Here is a 21,616-nt window from a genome sequence, read left to right as displayed (position 1 = left end):
CTTTTGATGTCCCCTCATTTAAAATCGAGTTGCCCAGTTGTGTTATCTAGCAGTTCTACTTGCAAAGTTGCTTGGTTTAAGGCAGATAATGTATGTGGTTTCACAAAATTCAGGTTTCTTTGAAAAAGGCCCGAGAAGAATCAATAAAACTGTATGCATTAGTTTATGAGCTACTGAAGTGTAAAGGCTGTTATAGAACGCACGGCCCCTATTCCCTACTCAGTCATACATGTCAGAAGAAACAAGAGAATGAGGGGCGGACAAGACCTGCTGTGCTAATTAGAGTTCCATGTCAGTACTTAAATGGACTGACTTCTTAATTAAATAAATGTTTCTCGGGGGCCTGACATCTGCCAGACCCAGTCCTAGCCCGCACCTTTATTTGGCCTGTTTGTGGGATGATGTCTCCATTTCTGCATTGAGTTGTTTGAGCCACAACTCTTAGCATAGTTAGGAATGTCACTCTGTGGACACCGCCTTTCTGGTTTGTTTGGGCAGATTGTCTGGCAGACTCTCTTACTCTTTTTCCTGTTTTGTCTTAGAAGAAGATGAGGTAGAAATTGTACAAAACTCTGTCTCACTTTTAAAAACACCAGTCTGCTCAGAGTCACCCTTCAAGTGGCCTTAGATTGGTGGCACTTTCCTTACTGCCCACTCAGCCTGAACCTGGATTTGCAAATCACTGAATTAAGTTCCCTGAGGGCACTTACTCATAACTGATCAGAATATTCTGTTTTTCTCTTTGGAACAGAAAGTAATTGCACTATCCTGCCCCGTGAGGTAACTATGACCAAAGCAAACAAGTGAAACTTTCCAAGTCAGATCTTAACCTTAGGTTTCAGAATGTGAGAAACTTGTATTAAAGTTTTATTTAAATATAAGTTGGTTTCATGCATGAGGGATATCTTGAATTTATTACTACCCGAATGTCAGATTATTCTTGCTTACTGTTTTTTATTGTTAGTGTATGAGCACATGTACACATATTATGGTGCATATGTGGGCATCAGAGGATAACTTTGTGGATTCAGTTTTCTCCTCCTACCTATATATGGATTCCAGGGCTTGAATTCAGGTCACCAAGTTTTCATGGCAAAATGTCTTTACTCCTGAGCCAATTCATTGACCCTGTCCCACCCCCACCCCAATTATGTGTATATGTGCACTGTGGTGACCAAAGAACAACTTTGGGTATTCCCCCAAGGCATACTGTCAACCTCCTTAGAAACAGGGTCTTCTATTGGCTTGAGACTTACCAGTTAGTTTAGGCTGGCTGGCAGGAAAGCTCTAGAGATTTGCCTGTCTCCGTCTTCCTTACACAGGGATTACATGTACAAGCCACCATGCCCACCATTTTTACATGGGTTATAGACATCAAACTCATGACCTCATACCTGCAAGGTAAGCACCTCACCACCTGAGCTCTCTCTCCATCCCTTGGCTAATTAAAAAAAAATCCTAATAGTCAAAATACATACATTTTATATCCTATTTAGTGTTAGGTTGGGTGGCAAGGTCTCTGCCACCATCTTTCAAGGCAACAGGCAGCCAAGTGCCCCCTGATCCCCATAAGGTGTGTGTGTGTGTGTGTGTGCGTGCGCGCGATGTGACTTTCTCTTGGTGTTAGGCAGACCAAAGGAAAGAGAAGAGAAGCCTAAGGTATGGACATACAATACAGCAAGTATGTTGCAAAAAGTAGCATCTTGGAAGCAGGATTTTAAAAGTGAACCATTTGGAAGCTGAAGGGACCACAATCCATAAAGAATAAGAAATTAAGAAATAAAAAGAAATGGTTACAAGCTCCTTGTACTCAATCAGAAAAAACAATCCTTCATTCCGCTCAGTTCCTGGTTATGGAACTCAGTTAAGAAGCCGGCTTCCTTCAGCCCAGGACTGCTCTTTGTTTGACAGTATCTGTTGTGCTGTTGCCAGGTAGTTGTGTCAATGAATAGAGTCCGGTAGAGGTGGGAGGGGCAGTTAAGCAGCCTCCCAGTCATCCTTTGTATTAGAACCACTTCTGCTGGAGGACAGAGGACACGCTGCCTTCAAATGCTGGTCAGCGATATGTGATTCTTGGAGCTGGAGAACCGGGGTGCAGGGAGACTCAGCTCAGCAAGCGATTGCTGGCTTGAGCCGTTCCGTTTATCTTCGTTCATTTATGGAAAGTATGATGAATGTATCAAAGGCGGTAAAGTATATAAAACCAGTGTTCCTTAAACATCTGTAATCCCTGTACCTTTTTATTATAAAGACCAGTGTTCCTTAAACATCTATAATCCCTGTACCTCTTTATTATAAAGACCAGTGTTCTTTAAACATCTGTAATCCCTGTACCTCTTTATTTAAAGGAGAAAAAGTCACCTCATAAATCCTCAGGAATAAATGATTTTGTTACAGTGTAGCTTAAATATTCCCCAACATAAAACTAGGTATATAAACTTCATGCTTCTAGCATGTCTATAACTATAAACCAATGAAAAATTTATAGTGTAAATTCAAGCAGGAGTACAAGCCAATAAAATTCAAATTAACACTAATTTATTGTGACAGATAATTTTGTTTGACTAAAATTAAACCTCCCCTTGAAAACATGATTTTGTTTCTGACAGCTGAAGTGCCAGTTCTGAGCTCCTGGGAAGACCGCCTGCTCTCCTTTTGTTTCTCTGTAATCTAAGCTTCCTTTGTGCTGTGTACCTTTATTTAGCAGAATTCGTGACTCAAACTTCAGTTCTGCCTCATCTATTTTTATTTGGGTTTAATAATTAAAATTATCATAGGTGATTTTAATAAGATCGGAACATAAAAAGAGACCCACTTTTGACCAAGTAAGTATGTTTGAGGTTGACCCCAGTACTGCAAACAATAAAACCTTAAAAGAAATGACTGCTGTATTTTGTTGTGTCCAAATTGCCATTAAAAAACAAAGAGAGTAGGGAGATAGACATAAGGAAAAAAAGTCAACCTGATTTTTGCTAGCACTTGTCTTTTCTAAGAACCTTCTTAAAGGGCAGTGTTTCAGGGAGAAGGCAGTGATTGAAGTGAAGACGGGGATGGTGAGCTGGAAACCAGAAAAGATCGTTTAGAAAAATTCAACTTCCTCAGTCACGTGCGTCACAATTTCAAGGTATAAGTAATCAGTGGCTGCTGTAAGGAGCAGCACAGATACATTGCATTTTTCTTCTGAGTGTTCTGTTGGACAGCACTGTTGTGGGCCAGTGGAGGGGAGCATGCACTGAGACGGCCTCTAATATGCACGGACTGAAAGATGACAGTTGATTTAAGGCCACCGTGATATTTTAAAGAAAAGCAGTGTTATTTTAAAAAAGCCAGTTTTTCATAAGACACGTCTCAGTGTTGTGTTAAAAATGTAAAGAATATGTCTGTGGGAACAAACATGCGAGGTCACAGAAGGCTCTTGAACTGTGGTGTGGTTGTCTGGATGTAGAGCTGTCAAGGGAGGTCCAGCTGCACATGTATAGTGTTTGGTGCATAGGATGAAGGATAAATGAATATGTGTGTGCTGATGGCAAGTGACTTTTCGTGTTGGTATGGCAAAATACCCACTGAAAATGACTCAAGGGAGAAAGGCTTTCTTTTGGCTCTCAGGTTGATGGTATAGTCTGTCTTGTTGGAGAAGTCCTGGCAAGAGCTTGAAGTGGCTCGTCACTCTGTATCTCTGAGCTTATTCTGACTCACAATTCCAGAGTACCATCCATCATGACAGGAGGTCAAAGCATAAGGAGCCGGATGGAACTGTTCGTTATCACATCCATCGGGAAGCAGAGGATGATGAATGGATGCTGCGGGTCAGTTCTCTTCTCTATCCCTTCAGTCCAGATTTCAACCTTGAAATAGCTACTTACAGTCAGCATAGCTTATTACAGTCAGTATCATTCCCTACAAGCACACCCAGAGCTCCCTCCCACCCCCAGTGGTTCTATTGCCATCTATCAAGGTGACAGTCAATTCAACCATCACAACAGCCTATGGAATGATGCTGCCCACAGCTGAGGTAGCTCTTCCCATGTCAGTCAACCTAATTTAGATAATCCCCCACAGGTGTGTCTAGAGGATACCTTAATTTAAATAAACCCTCATAGGCATGCCCAGAGGCCTTCTAGGTCATTGGTCCTCAACCTTCCTAATGCTGCAATGCTTTAATATGGTTCCCCATGTTGTGGTAACCCCCAACCATAAAATTATTTTGTGGCTACTTCATAACTGTAATATTGCTACCATTCTGAATTGTAACGTAAATATCCAATATGCAGGACATCTAATATACAACCTCTGTGGGGGTCGTGGCCCACAGGTTGAGAACCTTTGTTCTAGGTGATTCCAGATCCTTTCAGCTTCGAAGACAGTACTAAACATCCCAGGGTAGGAAGAAGCTGTTTGAACGCTCGTATTCTAGTGGCCAGATGGAAAGGAACCCGTACAAGAACATTTAGAAAAGTAGTGGAGAACCAGAAGGGAGGCGGAAGCTTGGGTGCAGGGTGAGGAGGTGAGGTGCTGTGGAGATGGATAAGATGAGACATTTGAATCTTGGAAATAAACTCCTATCTGTGCACTTTATAGGAGATACACTGAAGTCACAAAGCTCCCAGTAAGTGTTTATGCTCAGGCATCTGGGAAGACTTCATGAGAGAGTTATATTTGGGCTGGGCTTTAAGGAGTGATTCATTGGCATGCTAGTCTTCCTCTCCCCCCACCCCCACCTCAGGTACCCAGCCACCGGGAGTGGTAGATAGGCATTCCACTATGGAGCCATATCTTTGCCCTGTAGTTGGAAGACAATACAAAGAACTACAGATCTGACTAAATATATCAGCATGCTTGAAGTAGACGCCATTCATTATAAAGGTAGGATCCAATTTAATGTAGAGTTCTCATACCGTCTTAAATTAGTACTTGTGGTAAATCAGTGAGATGAGTAGGCATGTGACATCATGTGACATCGTTAGACTGTAGTAGAAAAGCTACCGTTAGCTGCAAAGAGTTTATCTAATGAGAGCACCCAGAAAACATGGCGGCTGCTAAGACGGAGTTGAAGACTCATGCCACAGTCATCTGACCACCCCATGCCTCAAAGTTGCTTCTTCAAAAGCAGTCATTGTTATGGTTCCTACAACAGGGTTGATGTGACGATGACCGAGAAGCACTAGTCAAACAGCTCTTGTTGTTACAGTAAAAACATTTCAATACCTTTTCTCTCACAACAAGTGAATGCTGTGAGTCACTGGCCCCTGCGACTGACAATGTTATTTGTGGGTAAGAGAGGAAATTCTAATTCCTAGGCATTGTCCGTGACCTGCTGTGTCAGGCTGGTTTTGTGGTTTTGGGAATTCCTGCTCCGGACTTGAATAGTGTCTTAGTCACTTCTTTCTCCCCTTCTTTTTCTTTTTTTTCTTTTTTTCATTGTTGGGGATCAGTTCAACCCAGAACATCAGAAATGCTAGGCAAGTGATCTTACAGCAGGGTTACCTCCCTGCCCTGAATTTCGGTCACTTTTTGTTGGATGTTTATTTTCTTCCTTGCTGTACACTGTACTTCCTGTTAAAGTAGCTATACTTCCTGGTTCTCGGTAGGTTTCAGGTGTGTGGACTAATATTAGTTTAAATATTAATGTGTAGGCATTTCATATTTTTCTCTTTCACCAGCTCTTTTCTTTCCAACCCATATTGAATTTTTGGACAACAGAGATAACTATGTCTCGGGCAGCCTAGTTCTCAGGACTTTTTTTTTTTTCTAATTAAGTAAAACAGAGTTTTAAAAATAGAAACTTTACTAAGACAGCCATTTGGCATGTTAAAAATTGAACTTGAGTTTAGTCTCTAAAATAAATAATTTAAGAAATGCTTCTAAAATAACTGATATGCCCCTTGTTAAAACTGGGGTTGTTGTTGGGGTTGGGGTTGGATGAATTCCAGCATGCATTCCTTCTCCTTGGGGGTGAGGGAGGGAATGTGGAGGAGTGTTGTATTCCATGCCAACACACACTCACACACACACACACACACACACAGTCGTGCACTGTATTCTTTCTAATGTGCCTTTCATATAGTGGCAGCGATTTGGTTGTATTGTAGAATGTGCCTTGAAGATTAAAATAAAGAATAAAGTAATTACTGCTTTCAGACAAGGTAGAACATTACTGTTAATACTTTCGCTTGGAGATTTTGCTTATTAAAAAAAACATTGTATTTTAACCAAAGCAGCATGAGTGGGTCTGTGTGTTTAGGACATATATTTTACAGGTAACATGGATGAGGAATGCCTTCACGATTGTCTGTATTAGATGGAAACCGTGCAATGCCAAGTCCCCAGTACTTAGAGTAGTGCACAGTGATTACTAAATTAATGCATTCCTAACGGTTAAACAACTCAACCTTAATGACCATATTTATCATCTGTTCATTGGTGAACGGTGTTAGGGACTTGTAAATCTAACAGGAACTGATGTTTATCTGGTAGCTGAGTAGATATTGCCTGTAGCCACATTTATATCTGTCTCATTTTCATTTGTGACCTGAGTGTTACCAGGGCCATCAGTGTGACCATAGATTTGAGAGTATTTACTGGAACCTGGTAGGTTCACACAACTGAAGACAGTGACTTCAGTAGCCAGTAGTTCACAGTAAGGGGTAGAGCCCTTTAAGCTCCACGCCCAGTCTATGACTGATTGTTGACAGGACCAGTCTGGGCTGGCCCAGTGCATGTAACAACAGTGGCTGTGAGTTTGTGATTGCGATGGCTGTGCCAAGCCCAGAAGGTAGCATTTTGCATCTTTCTCTTCTTCTTCTGGCTCTTAGATTCTTTCCAACCTCCTTTTACTACGTTTCCTGAGCCTTCGTTAAAGGGGATGGTAGAAAAGTCCTGTGTATAGCTGAACATTCAGTTGTCACATATTCTCAGCCCCTTGAGCAGCTAGTCTCCAGTCACTTGCAGAGAGAAGCTGAGAACAGCCTCTGTCTATAGGGTAAGGATAACTATTTAGATACTGTACCAAGTTAGCTAAGCAGTTGTAAGGTAACCACCAGGGCCTGTGACTTTCCTAGCTGTGAGTTTTTTGACTCGCTTTACAGTACTAGGCATGGTTTCTCTATGGTCCTCAGGTTTAATCAGAAAGCAGTTAGTTACTCTGTATCAGCTGTAACACTATTGCACAAATAAACTCCTGTTTCCTAGAAGGTTATACTCTGTCTTAGAGGAAGCTGTATGTCTTTTGCTTGGGGTTGTCTCCACAGTGCCGTCTCTGGCAGCATTGTAGCTTCTTAGTAACTATTCGTTGATTGACATGGTGCTTTGCAGTTTCTACAATGCCTTCCTAATTGGCTCCAATAATTGGTGCCTTTAAGAACCTGGCTGATAGCATCACCCTGGTTTGATGAACATGAAACCAAAGGTTAACCAAGTTAGTTCTCTCGAAAGGTCTTGGGTCATAAGTAGCAGAGCTAAAGCTACAGGCTCTAAGTCTGTTGACTCCTGTACTCTTTCCCAAATAGCTCCTGAACAGTGGTTAACAGAAATTTCCCTCTGCCGTCTCCAGTTGAGACCTTCTTTATTTCAGACCACCACAGAGAGAGTTACTACATAAACTGTCTTCCAAACAGCACGCCGTCGTCACCAATCACATACTCTTCTGGGTGCCAGTGTGGATCATTTACAGTAGTCTTCTGGGTTACCTGTGGTAGGAACCTATGATAACACTTCATCACAGTGGGGGTAGGGATTTTAACTAGCACTCCTTTCAAACAACTTGTATTTGTATTTCTTCCATTTGAAATGTAAATCAATCAGTACCAATAACCCAAGTTATCCTAGTTCCTTATAATTTATTTATTGTGGGTGTGTGTTTTGTATGTGCACATGCTTAGGTACTCTACTTACATGTGTGGAGGCCAAAGAAGGAGGTTGAGTATCCTGCTGTATCATTCTCTACCTGAACCTGGAGCTAGGCTGGTGGCATTCCTCCTGTCTTTGTCCCCATCTCCCCCACCTCCGGCTCCCTCCCACCCCCCATCCCCATCACAGTGGTCATAGATGAGCCTTTTCATGGATGCTGGGAATCTGAGTTCAGGTCCCAGACATGCTCAGCAAGTGAGGCATCATCACTCAAGCCTACAATCCGAGTTCTTCAAATCAAGACGCTCATGGCCCTGAGAGGACCATTCTCCAGCTTTTTTTTTTTTTTTCCTTGTCTTGCGTTCCTGGTCATTGGGAGATAGAAATTTAAGCAGTGCTGAATGAGCTCTGCTGACATTTCTGGAATCTCGCCCAGGAAGCAGAAATCTTCCATGAGATATTAGACGAGCGAGAGGAAAAATGCTGGCCAAACAGTCAGGTCCTCAAAGGGTAGGGATTCCTGGGTGTACCTTTTGTCAGAGCCATGTAGCTGCAGGCCAAACCCTAACAGCACACAGCCAAGACACTGGACGTTCAAGGCACCTTATCTCATGTCACTCTCAGTTTTATTTAGTCGTCTACTGAGAGACATAATTTGGTAACCTCACCAAGTTTCTGTCCAGTTTGGTATGTCAGAGTTCTAACCAGGCTGCTAAATTTGAACAATGACATCGTCTGACAAATGACCGTAAGGCATTACCAGATCATCATAACTCGTCACACAGTTCTGGTGATCACACAGCTCTGGTGTCTTTGGAAAACATCAGCAAGAATCTCAGCCCTTTTGCTTGTGTGGACATTGGGCTTTGTATTAGAGCTGGGACGTTGACAGAAACAGCTCATGGCCTCTGCTGTGTTCTAAGGGCAGCCATGACGATGCATGGTGGGGATGTTAAGAGCGGTTTGGGGTATAAAGCAAGCTTTCTTCCCTTTCTTTTTCATCCAGTGCCATTCAGAGCCATTGTGCTCTTCTCCAGCTGGGATAGAGTGGGACATCATCCCTGGTGCTGCTCGAACACAGCTGAGGCCTTTGTTATCCCATGACGCAGTAGGGGTAGGACGCTGGGAAGGCCTCATTAAAGGCCTTCCAGGGAGCGCTATTGCTGTCTCTCCCTTTGCCCTTCAAGCTAATCATTCTTGGTGAGAATCTTGGGCATCTGATGCACATGGATGGACCTTGTAAGCGGACAGTTTAGCAGAAGCAGAGGTGGTTTTGTTTCGAAGAAATAATTCTGAAAGAAAGAAAAAGCTACTTGTTCTCTGAGGTCACACAGATCATTTTGTTTATTTTTGTTTATAGTGTCTTGTTTCCTTCATTTTTTTCCAAAGTGCTAATGTCTTTTCCTTAAGATTTAGAAGATTTTAGAGGTATAAGCCTAAGACTTGTTATCAAAATCACTTAATCTTTTTTTGTTTGTTTGTTTGTTTTTTATTCTTTTGAGACAGGGTTTCTCTGTGTAACAGAAGTCTGGCTGTCCTGGAACTTGCTTTGTAGACCAGGCTAGCCACAAACTCACAGAAATCCACTTGCCTCCTCCTCTAGAGCTCTGGGACTAAAGGTGTGTGCCACCACACCAAGTAAATTGCTTATTTTTAAAACAGGTGAGCATGTGTCTTCCCTGTCTCTCTCGAAGGTGACATGCCACAGGCATAGTTTTATCCTGTTGAAAAACTTGCTTTGAACTGGAGGGATTATGCTGTTATTAACGAAGCCAGCACTAGGACCAGAAAGCTCTCCTCCTGACAGGCAGTTTCTGTTGAGGACACCTGCTACCACTGCACAGTATAAGCATTGTCCCTTCTGTGAGAGCTTTGTAGGCAGAGCTATGGCTTTTAAAGCCTGGAGTTGAGTCCTCTTTTGTCTTTCTGCTTGCATTTTGGTTTCAGTGGAATCCGTTCCTGTCTATTCTGATTTTACTGTTACAAATTTAACATGTGTTTACTCATACATGTGTTTCTTCTGAGAGTGCACGCTGAGATGTCTCAGCAGTTGGAGGAGCGGTGTGCAGGGTCAGAGTTGAGGCAAGTGAGCTGGACTCAGACGCCTGCTTCCTTGGTGTTTGGCAGAAGAAAAGCGTTTAACGCTGTCTGGCGTGAGTGACATCATCAACGCCCCCGGGGTGAAGATTCTACCACAGTGCTCTGTTTCTTGGGATGCTTAGAGCATCTAGAGAAGCTAAAGGCCTTGGTACTATGAAGCAGTTAAATCTTCCTGGGAGGTCCTGTTAATTAAAGGATGGTCGTGAATCACACTAGTGAGAGTGACATTTGGATAGGATTTTCTATCTGTGCTAACTTTGTGGATTAAAATAAGAAAATGCATTTCTAGGAAAGTTCTGTTTGTCAGTTCTGAAGTGTTCCTGGACACCGGGGTGTTCAATTTCTAAGTGAAACGCTACACAGCAATGCCTTTTCATTGGACCTCTTGGGACCCAGGAGTATTTCAAATGTCTATCTTTTTTTTTTTCTAATTTTGAGGTATTTATATAATATGATATCTTGAGGATAGAATCCAAGTGTAAACAAAAATTTACCTCTGTTTCATGGTACCATATACACGTACCCTGAAGGTAAATTTATGTAGTATCTTGGAGAATTTTTTATGTGAAACAAGGTTTCATAGTATGGAATTTTCCACTTAAGGTTCTATGTTGGCATTGGAAGCATTTCAGGTTTTAGAATATTTTTAAATTTTGCATCAGGGATGGCCAGGCTGTACCGAGTTTAGGCTTCATTTATTAGCTCTGACTTTTCAGATAAAAGGAAATCTACAGCGAAGGCTGATAAAGGGCAGGTATCCCATTCTTGTTCTATGCTTTCTTTTTTTACTTTTCTTTCTTTCTTTTTTTTTTTTTGGTTTTTCGAGACAGGGTTTTTCTCTGTGTAGCCCTGGCTGTCCTGGAACTCACTCTGTAGACCAGGCTGGCCTCTAACTCAGAAATCCACCTGCTTCTGCCTCCCACGTGCTGGGATTAAAGGCGTGCGCCACCACCGCCCGGCATTGTTCTACATTTTCATACTCCATTTAAGAACTTGAATTGTTGAAACCACATGTGTTAATTGTATAAAACTAGAATATATCAAAAGGGAAATACATGTATATTCTAGAAATGCTTTTATTCATGCCTTGATGTCTTTAGAGTAAGTATTCCATAGGAGAATCCATGCTTCTATGATTTGCTACATTGCATGCTTTGGTGAGGTTTCAAGTGAAGGTAGAGATTAGTATGAGACTATTTTTGGCACATTTGTGATGGGTGGATGGATACCATTTTGACTTACCAAAAGGAATTGTATGTAGACTGATCTCTGAAAATAGCACTGGTTCTGTCCCTCCTTGCATGGGATTTCGGTATTCAGAATGTATACATGTTATCATGGCCACTAGTATAATTACTACTCACACATGAAGACTTCTCAGTTTCTTATCTCTTACTGCTCAAGAACTGCTTGTTCCATTTGCTTTTTTTTTTTTTTTTTTTTTTTTTTTTTGGAGCTGAAATTGCCAGCCTCAGTATTAGTGAGCATTAGACATTTTAACACCGGTTGTCTGTGTGTCTTTTATCACTCAAGCCGAAGTGTGGTAGTGTAGTGGTAAGGTAATTAATGGGTTGTTTTTATGGAGACATGCATTTGATAATACGGATACAGTATACATTTGATAATACTTATGGATGCAGCACATTTGAAAATACTTTTGGCTTATTACCGAGGATTGGTTTTGCACAATAATTTTCCCTATTAAGGAACAAAAGATGATTAATAAGTGTCCCCTTTGTTATTCAGCCCTATAAAATTGTGGCCCTATTCACATTGCAAATACATTCTGATTATTAAACCACACCAAGCTTTCTTTATGGTGTCTGCTTTGGAGTCTTCGTGGTATCCTTTGAAGTTCTGAAATGTTTTTCGTGTTTGATTGAGATTAGGTCTGGGTTTCATTTTGTTTCTTGAAACATATTGAACAAGTTAATTTTCTGTTTCAGTTCCTAAGGGGAATGACTCCAGGCCTCTGTGTCCCAGGCCCTGCCAGAACATTCCTGTGGTTTTCCATGGGGCAGATCAGTGTGTTCATGAAACTTAAGTTGTAGCTTGTGTTTTCCGTGGTTAATTAAAATATCAGGCTTTAAAAATTTCCACGGACAGAGGGCGTCACCAGTCAGAGACCGTTTTCAGTAGGCCCAGCTTGTGCTTAGGGTACCTATAAGAACTGTTTGTGTTCATTAATACTTTTAACACTTTGGAAGTTGTTGTTGAGTTATATTGGAGATAGATAGATGGGGGGGGGCAAACTCACACGAATGTGAATATCAGACCTACTAATGGCTTTTTGCCTTTGTCCCTCCAGGTTGCAGTATCTGTGGGGGAGCTGCTGTGCTCTCTAGCCAAGCATGCTGTGGTCGGATCTGCCCAGCTCTGGAATAGAAACCTTTGCCGGATGGAAAATCCATAAAAGAAAGCTCTTGTGAGAAGTTGATTCCGACGCTGACTTAAGTGCGTCCAGGTTGGTGTTAAGGAGGTTGCTGGAGAAAGTGGATCGCTTGGGGGTGTGGTTTTGTTCATTCTGTAAGTGCTTTTGAGCCAATCCTAAATGGTCACGGCCAGTTATTTGAGAGATTCCCAGATTCACGCCAGTGAGGTTTTCTGAGGGCTTTCTCAGTGCAGTATGTTGCTTTCTTTCCTTTTCTGTCCTTTGTCCCCTTTGTCCTCTCTCATCTCCACCCGCGGCAGCCTCGGTAGTCCTGGCTTTGTAGAGAGAGAGCTGCATCCTCCCTGAGGCACGGAGCATCTAGGTTCACACTTGGATGAGTGGCTCGTGTCTCTTGGGGTTCTTGGCTGTTCACACTTTGTTTGACAAAATCGTAATGCTTGGGTTTCCACCCCCACCCCCACCCCGCAAACAAAAGCTACTGACCCATTCATTTTCAACGACACGTACATTTGACATTATTAAGATGCTCATATAGAAAGGAAGTGCCTCCACAATAGGTGTGTAAATAAGCGTGTAACAATAGCTCTGTGTAGCAAGAGAATGAAAGAATGTAGAGAATCCGTTCTGCGGAAGCGTGCGTACGGGGACAGTTACCGCAGGCAGCTGTCAGTGGCGGGGCACTCAGTATGGACTGTCGGAGAGCATGGACTGGCCTTGCTAAATTTGCATTCTTGATAAGTCACCCAGAATTCCCCTGGGCAGTTCCCCTCCCCTCACTTCTAGCCTCTGGAGAAGAGGACTCACTGAGTCACTCTGGGTTGTGACATAAGCCTGTCCAGTCATAGTCACAGTGGTTAGTATTTGGAGGCCTCAGGGCTGTCACTGAGATCTGTTGAGAAGAGCCTTTTCCTTTTGTGAGGTTGCTGAGCTGCAGCTTCTGGAGGGAACTTCATGAGCTAGAAGTTGACTAGGAGGAATAAGAGCAGAGAGATTTGGGGAGGGACCGAAGTTGGGGAAGGAGGGACACGTGAACATACACACATATACATGCATGTATATGGGCATATATGTACACAGAAATATATATATGAGGCTTCCCAGATATACATGTATGCATAGCCACACATATGTACATATATACACATATAAGCATACCTGTACACTCATGTACATATATACACATATAAGCACACATATATACATACAGACGCACATGTATATATCACATGAAAAGGCACACATAGACATGTACAGATTCTAACATTCACATAAACAGACACGCATGTGCCTATGTGCTTGCATGCAGAACTTTCATCCCTGAATCAGCCCCAAAGCAACATCTTCTGCTTCACTTTACAGACAGATTAGCTAGTGGGTCAGGTGACCATTGCATCTCAGACACCCTGATGATAGTGACTTCTGGCCTGTGAGGTCTCAAAGTAAAATGGCTGTGGGGTAGTGTCCGTGTTCACAGGGTGGAAGTGTAGAGCCCAGGCCAGTGCAGAGCTAGTGTGCACCGTGGAAGGATTGCCTCTCTAGATGTAGGACGGGCTGCATGGAAGCAGGGATGGAACTCAGTTCTGCTGGGTGGTGGAGGGACTGGCAGAGAGGGCTGGTAAAGGAGAAATGGGATTTAGGTTTCAAGAACAGTTAAAAATCTATTTAACTCAATTACTTGCTTTTTGAGTCTAAAAGGAAGGCTTCCCAGAGCCTATACTTAGAGCAAATTGCTGATAAGGAAGATAATTCCTTATGCTGGTAGTGGTGTCTTATTTACTGTAAATACAATGGCTGGGGAACAGCCAAATGAGGGGTTGTCAGGAAGCTGCCCAGAGTTGAACAGCCCGGGAGGGCTGCTGCTCTCAGCAAACCCTCATCTGGCTTCCGTCCCAGTCAGTCCAAGAACATCAGTGATGTTTGAAGCTGCCCCTTCCCCACTCTTCCGAACATTAGACTTTATTTTCATTATTTGATTTTTTTTTAAATAATTAACATTACTTACTTATTTTAAATTTAGTAGACTTCTTCAGGGGATATGTTCAGACCTTAAAGGAATCGTGCAGAAAATATAGTTTCCATATACCTGTCACTGTCTTCCTCTATTATTATTTATGTCTTGTATTAGTTTGGCACGTTTCCTAGTATTGATATAGTTTATTAAAGTCTGAGATTTATATTAAGTTCACTCTTTGTGTTGTATATTCTTATTTGTTTTGTCTTTTTGTGTGGTTTGTATATGATAATATATCTTAACATAGATGGTATTGTACTGGTTAGTTTTTGTCAACTTGACACAAACTAGAGACATCTAGGGGAAGGGAACCTCAGCTGAGTAATTGTCTCCATCATATTGGCTGTGGGTGTGGCTGTGGTGTGGCTGTGGGTGTGGCTGTGGGGACATTTTCTTAATTGCTAATTGATGTTTGAGAGCCCAGTCCTCTGTGGGTGTTATCATTTTTGGGGTGTGTAGGAAAAGTAGCTGAGCTGTGATTTTTCTTTACTGTTAATTGCGTTTTGAATGTTGAACCAGTCTTTTGATTGTGATCACATTGATGCTATCACAGTGTTAAGAGCATTGGTTGTACATGGAGTGCTTTTCCATGATTTTAGGTCTTTGGTGTCTTTGAGCAGCGAGTTGTTTTTGGGGCTCAGCTCTCTCACTTTTGTGTTAAGTTTTTTTTCCCAAGAGATTTGTGTTGCTGTTCTTTTGCATGCCTTTACAGAGAGAACTTTTAAAAATTTCATTTTCAGATTATATGTTAGTAATAGATAAAAGCACAGTTGATTTTGTATAATGACCCTGTTTATGACAACTATGTTAAGCTTGTTTTTAAGTACTGACAGTGTTTAATAGGGTATGTGATTTTCTTTTTTCTGTTTCTTTTTTTCTCTTTTAAAGACTGTATCACGTCTAGTTGTATGTCTGCATCCACTTCTATACTTTCTTTAGGGAAATGATTATTCAATTACTTCGCCTACTTTTATATTGGGTTGTGTTTCTTTCTCCTCTCTATGTGTATAGTTTTGATATAAGATTTGTATCCAGTCTCTCCAGCACCCAATCACCGACTGCCTTCATTAATTTTCTTGACGGAGTCTCTCTTCTATGTCTGTCCTAGTTAGGGTTACTATTCTTGTGATGAAATACTGTGACTAAAAGCAACGTGGGGAGCAAAGGGTATTTTTGTCTTCTGCTTCCATATCAGCGTTTGTGACTGAACTCAAACTGGGGAAGAACCTGGAGGTAAGAGCCGATGCTGAGGCCATGGATGGGTGCTGCTTACTGGCTTGCTCCTCATTGTTTGCTCAGTCTGCCTCAATCCCCAGACCTCCAGCCCAGGGAGGGCACCACCCACAATGGGCTGAGCCCTTCCCCATCCATCGCTAATTAAGACAAAGCCCTCAAGCGTACTTACAGCAATGTAAGATGTGATTTCTTATGAAGTCAGTTTCTTAATCGAGGCTCCCTCTTTTTTGATGACCTCTAGCTTGTGTTGAATTGTCATCAAACTAACCAATACAATGCCTTGCAGTGATGTCATGTAAATTTCAATTAATTTTAAATTACATCAATATAGGAAACTGTACGTGTGATGTTTTTACTGATGATATCCTTAATGGCTAGAAAATTTTGATGGTAATGGAGTTCAGTTTATGTTTTTTTTTTTTTTCTTTCTCTCTCCACCTCCTTCCATTTCTGTCTCTGAATCTCCCTTTGTAGCAGAGGCTACCATGAGATTTGGTACGTAGTCCAAGCTAGCCACAAACTTGTGGTATTCCTGCCTCTGCCTCCAGATGACAGCGTTGCAGGCGTGTGCTAATATATAATATATAAAACTCTTTGCTTTAATCAAAGTTCACAGATATTCTTGTCGCTATTTTTTTTAAAGAACTTTTATTCTTTTAGGCCTTACATCTCAGTCTTTGATCTATTTGAGATTATTTATGCTGGAAGTTCCAAACTACCTTTATTTTATTTCTTGCATTTATATTCTAGCACCATTTGCTGAGAGAACTCTTTCATCCTTTGCCTGTCATGATACAGTTTAGCAAATCAATTACTCATAGATGTACAGCTTCCTTCTGTGCTTGGGCTGTTTGGGTTGTGTGCTTCTCCTTAGGGCCTGTACTTTTTGCAGTGCAGTCTTTCTGTGAAAAAGATTTGAGAACTAGACTTTCCTTGTGGCCCATTTCTATTAGAAAATAAAAAAAATCATCCGTTTTCCCAGAGACCTTCTGTCTACATTTTTTCTTCCTTTTTTTTTTTTTTTTTTTTAAATACTAGTGTCTTTGAATAGTTCTCTGATGGTGGAAGACAATGCAGAGCCACTCTAGGCACATCTTCTAGATGTATCTGTTACTGTGTCTTACTGTCTTCACTTTTGGCACTGAGTATCCAGCCCTGCTCTCTCCATGGGCTGAGCTTAGCTCTGTCACAGAGCTATGGTCCCAGTCCTGTCTTCTTTTAAGTCTGAGCAATGCTTTGCTTTTCATGAAGATGATAATGAATTTGTTGCCTATTTTCTCTTTGAATGAAACATCAAACTTTCTGTGACTTCTACCTTAATCCTCTTTTGGAGCTGAAAAAAAAATATAGGCAGTGAGCATAATCTCTTACTTGCTCTTGGTATTTTTTGGGGGGGGTAAGGGAGAAAGGACAGTAAAGTTAGGGGTCCAGAAAGATTGATCCGTTGAAGTTACAGTACAGTTACATTTGTGAAGCTTCTAGACTGTAATCATTTAACGATAAACACAAAATCTGGGCAGTATTTTCCCATTCCCTGAGCCCACATAAGAATTAAGAGTGAGGTGCTTTTTATTCCTAGAGACCACATTTGGTAAGTACGCTGAGAGAGCTTGGAATATTATATCTTTGATATTTCACTTATCTTTATAGTTTTTATGTTAAATAACCCAAAATACGGGTTTCCTTTAAAAGCCATGACAGATACCATATGTGAATGATGTGTCATCAGTGCTTATGTATTTTAATGCAGTTACGGATATAAGAACAAGTAGTGCTTTCTGGGTCCTGTACTGATCTGAGATGAATTAAAGATTTAGTCTGAGAATACTGTTCCAGTAAGATCTATATTCTCACACGGTAACTATTCAAAATGGAGATTTACAAATTAATTATGTGCTCAAAGAAGTATCGATTCCCAGTTTCATTCATAAGCAAAGGTAGTCTGTTGAATGTTTCTACACGGGCAGTATCTAAATAAGTAATTGATTTTAAAAAATGAGCATCAGCACCATGGTAGCTTGCATTATGAAACTGTTCTGTGCAATTTGCCTCCTCAGCCCCTTTTGAGAATGAAAAAAAATGTTTTTTCTTATAACTGTCATGCAGCTGACGCCCATCTGAGGACAAAATTTTGTGTCCCAGTAAGTTATTCCATATCGACTTCATAAGTTAAACTTTCTTGAGGACGCTTTCCTTTTGTAGAGTTTGTTACTGCTGCGCCTCTTCTTCTGGGGTCTGGTTCAAGTGTCTGGGTGATTAGGGAAGTTGGACAATAGTTAGTGACTTTACCAAGATTTCTCTCAGAAATAAAATGCCAACCACAGGATTTTGGTTCTCCATTCCTAATTCTCAGAGAGGACTGGAAATGGCCACTGATCTTCAGCAGGCGTTTGCTCAGGAGAGATAAGGGATGCCGAGATAGATCTACTTATTAAAATGGAATTCTGATAGATTCCAGAGGAATGTGGTAAGATGTGCTGTGGAGAAAGCTGCTGAGGGAGGTCCAGCTGGAAACTGAAGGAAGCATCCTTTAGTGACAGCCAGCCAGAGTACCAGCCCTTCTATGGTGTGCACATGCGTGTAACCTTCCCTTGAGCACGCCCTGTAAGCTAAGTACTGAAGCACTTCTTAGTTTTGTTCTTTAAAACTGTCCTATAAGGAGATAATATTACCAGAAATTAGAGATACCAAGTGATTTTGTTCAAATCTTGTATCTACTCATTTGAATCCAGAGCTGACCAAGTGGCTTGGCACGTAAAGATCCCCACTGCCAAGCCTGACGGTCTGAGCTCAGTCCCCAAGGTCTCATATGGTGTAAGGAGAGAACTGATTTCTCTAAGTTCATCTGTCCCTTTCACTCTCATTCTCACTCTCTCACGAAACAATAACTGAGACCAGATCTTTTTTTCCTTTCAAACTCCATGACATATCCGTATAAATAATGGCACCCTACAAAGTGGGTAGCACACAGCAAACTCTAAGCATCACTGTACTTCTCTCATTTCCTTAAAATGATAACTTAGTGAGGTCTAGCAGCTCGACCAAAGTAATAGCTGAATCGGATACTTAGGAATTCCCAGAGCCAGTGCTAAACATTTATGAAGGCTAAATCTGGGGAAAATGGCCTTTTGTTATTTTTGCTGAAATAGTGGGAAGTGTCAAGGGGGTCAGTGGGTGGGGTTTCAAACAGTTTTACCTGTGAGATGCCTCATCTCACCCGTAGAGGTGGAAATAAAATACAGAACATGCTTATGAGTCTCCCCGTGTTTCCTGGCTGACGTGTGTGGCCCAGCCCTGCGTTCCATCAACCTGCTGGGAGTTGCCAGAGGTGTCACGGTTGTCATGGGGAATTGGATACTCCCAAGTCGCAGCTTAGACAAGGAAAGCCTATTCCTGGCCGCCCAACACACTTACTGGCCGGCGCACCTTCTCTGGGAGCCTCAGCTTTCTTTGTGTTGGCTGCTGCGGTTGTTGCCTAGAATTTGACAATGGCAGGAGCCGAGATCTTTCTCTGATAGTATGAGACTGCGGTCTGTGTGTTGCGTTTCTAGTTGCTTTCTGATGGTAGTATTGTTAGTGAAGTATACAGTAGATGGCAATCTATCCCCTCCCCTCTTCCTGTTTTGTGTCTGCCTTGGAGTAGAAACTACTGATGTGAGAGCCAAGCAGCTTGGGACCCTTCAGAGAGCTGTGATAACCAGCCGATGACTGCAGGAAGCACCGGGGAGGGGCCAGGTTCATGGAATCTGTCTGTAACCAGCGTGCCTTTGAGGGCTGTGGCTTGTCTATCAGTTTTATGATGCAGTTGGAGACAAAGCAGGGCAGTGTGATACAGAAAGGGGACTGATGTGACATTGAACTAATTCTAAACCCCACGATCAGCAGCTGTGTCACCAACAGGTTTGCGAGACTTGGTGCCGAGGTATTTGTGTAAGGTGTACTGTAGCATGTTTGTAAGGAATGAGGTGGTCCTGCTTGGGTGGCGGGTCACAAAGATCTGAGATACAAATCCACACATATAATGAAAAAAGGTTTTGTGAATTCATGTGCTATGAACCTCCATCCCCCTTAAGACATAACAATGCCTGAAATGTGAGTTTTTCACCCTTTAGTACTCTAGGATGTTTCTCTCTTTCTCATTTTCTGTATTGTTTGGATTTTCTAGTCTTGGCTACCCCCTCTTCCCTCCCCTCCCCTCCCCTCCTCTCCTTTCCCTATCTCCTTATCTCCCTCCCTCTCTTCTAACCTCCCCTGTTCCCTCCTTCTGACAATGTTTTCCCCTAGTGTTCCTATTCAGTCTTTCTTCTAAGTACAGAGGAAGTGGGTGAGTGAGTGTGTGTGTGTGTGTGTGTGTGTGTAGAGGGGGAAAGTATGTGTTAAGTGAGTAAACATTGCCTTGAAAGCCTGCTAGTTAGAACACTGAGGACCAGGGATGTAACTGGGAGTAGAATGTTTGCCTGCCTCTCTGCCATGCAAGAGGTCTGTGATTGATCCTTAGCACCAGGCACAGAAGCCACCCACCCACTTACCCTCTGGAGCTGAGAAACACGAAGAAGAAAAAGGTATTTAGTTAAAAGGACTGAAGGCCAGAGAGCTCCTGGTGTGTAGAAGGTGCATTCTGCTCTGTTTGCTGTCGGGGCAGCTGGGCTTGAGCTCTGTTTGCTCTCCAGGCTGCAGAGCCTGCTTGGCTCTGGGAGGTCGTTCCTATTGGAAAGCAGCAGAGCTGTTTGCCGAGAAAGGCCTGCCTGCTGGGACTCCCAAGTATTGACTGATGCCCAGAGAAAGCCACTTAGATTCTAAATGACTGCTGCATCCAGATTTTGCATTTTTTTTTTCTTAATTAAAATCCCTAGATGAAGAACACAGGTCAAAGGAGATGAATCCCTTGAACCCTTGTGGCAGCCATTGCCCGACTCTCCCCTTAGTGAGCGTCTCTGGAAATGCTGTATTTGTTTCTCTTTGGCATGATGTTTGTCCTCATTTGAATATGGAAACTTAATAGTGGATGTGAGGATAGTGGACCACATGTGCAGTGAGCTTTGAAGGGCCTGGAGGATCTTAAGGAAAAGGGTTACTGACAGAACTGACAGAAGGCTGAGGCTGGTAAAGGAAAACCATCTGAGATAGATAACGGGGAAGCCAGGAAACTAGCCCCAGATGGAGGTTTTAGAAAAGGTTTGTGCAGGATCGAGAGCCACCCTGAGCCATTGGTGTCGTGATGGCAGCAGCCTGCCAGAGGTGCTGCTGCTGTGTTCTCGTGTGAAGGGAGAGGACTGGACTAAAGATGGAGAGTGCTAAGTCCAGGCCAGCACAGCCATCCACACTGCCACCAGGCCGATGGCAGTGACCTCCAAGCTGACAGCTCTGATTTGATCCCTCTCTCTGTGTCTGTTCTCAATAGAATGACCTCATCAACATTCAGGGCATGTGTGACATTTAATTCTTCTCCCTCCTCAGAGTAGAAGATGAAGTTCTTGTAATGGCCTGGGGGGGGGGGGGCTCCAGATATCTGTGACTCTTGACCTCTAACTTTGTCTGTTATGGTCTTCTTCCCTGCTAACCACTCTATCCATGGTGCCCTTTGGGCTCACTGGCCGTATTTCTCCTCAGGGCCCTTGTGCTGGCTGTTTCTTCTGCCTGTATTCTCTTTTCTTGATATCTTACATGGTCACTTCCTCTCATGCTTGAACATTTATTCATGTCAAACCCTGCTTTGAGTGATGTACTGAAAACTGCAGACTTCTCTGACGGATGCTCAGTCCCTATTCCTCTTATCTTTTTTTTCCCTTGTGGAATTTACCACAAGGGAATATATATGTGTGTGTGTGTGTGTGTGTGTGTATATGCATATATATGATAGACACACACACACACACACACACACACACACACACATATATATATATATTTCCCTAGAATGTATGCAAATATAAATTTATAAGTGCTCTAAAAGGCAGGATTTTTTTTGTTTGTTTTTCTTTGTTTTTGCCTGCTGATATTTCCTGCCACCTGGAATGGTACTTGTCAGTGCT

The 21,616-nt window shown here is 42.3% G+C and overlaps 1 protein-coding gene across 14 annotated transcripts in view; it reads left to right on the top strand.

The window, feature by feature from the left end:
- The window catches only part of Apbb2 (amyloid beta precursor protein binding family B member 2), a 333,919-nt gene that overhangs the window by 61,740 nt on the left and 250,563 nt on the right, over positions 1-21,616 (top strand). For all 14 annotated transcript variants that reach the window (XM_028765368.1, XM_028765366.1, XM_028765361.1 and 11 more), the window contains exon 2: positions 12,254-12,409. The gene's annotated coding sequence lies outside the window, so the exon portion shown is untranslated. The remainder of the gene's footprint in view (positions 1-12,253; positions 12,410-21,616) is intronic.

The sequence above is a fragment of the Grammomys surdaster genome, unplaced genomic scaffold (assembly GCF_004785775.1).
Source record: "Grammomys surdaster isolate TR1022 unplaced genomic scaffold, NIH_TR_1.0 150, whole genome shotgun sequence".
In the NCBI taxonomy this organism is placed as follows: domain Eukaryota; kingdom Metazoa; phylum Chordata; class Mammalia; order Rodentia; family Muridae; genus Grammomys; species Grammomys surdaster.
The sequence above is the reverse complement of the archived record's forward strand: the minus strand, read 5'-3'. Positions and strand labels throughout refer to the sequence as shown.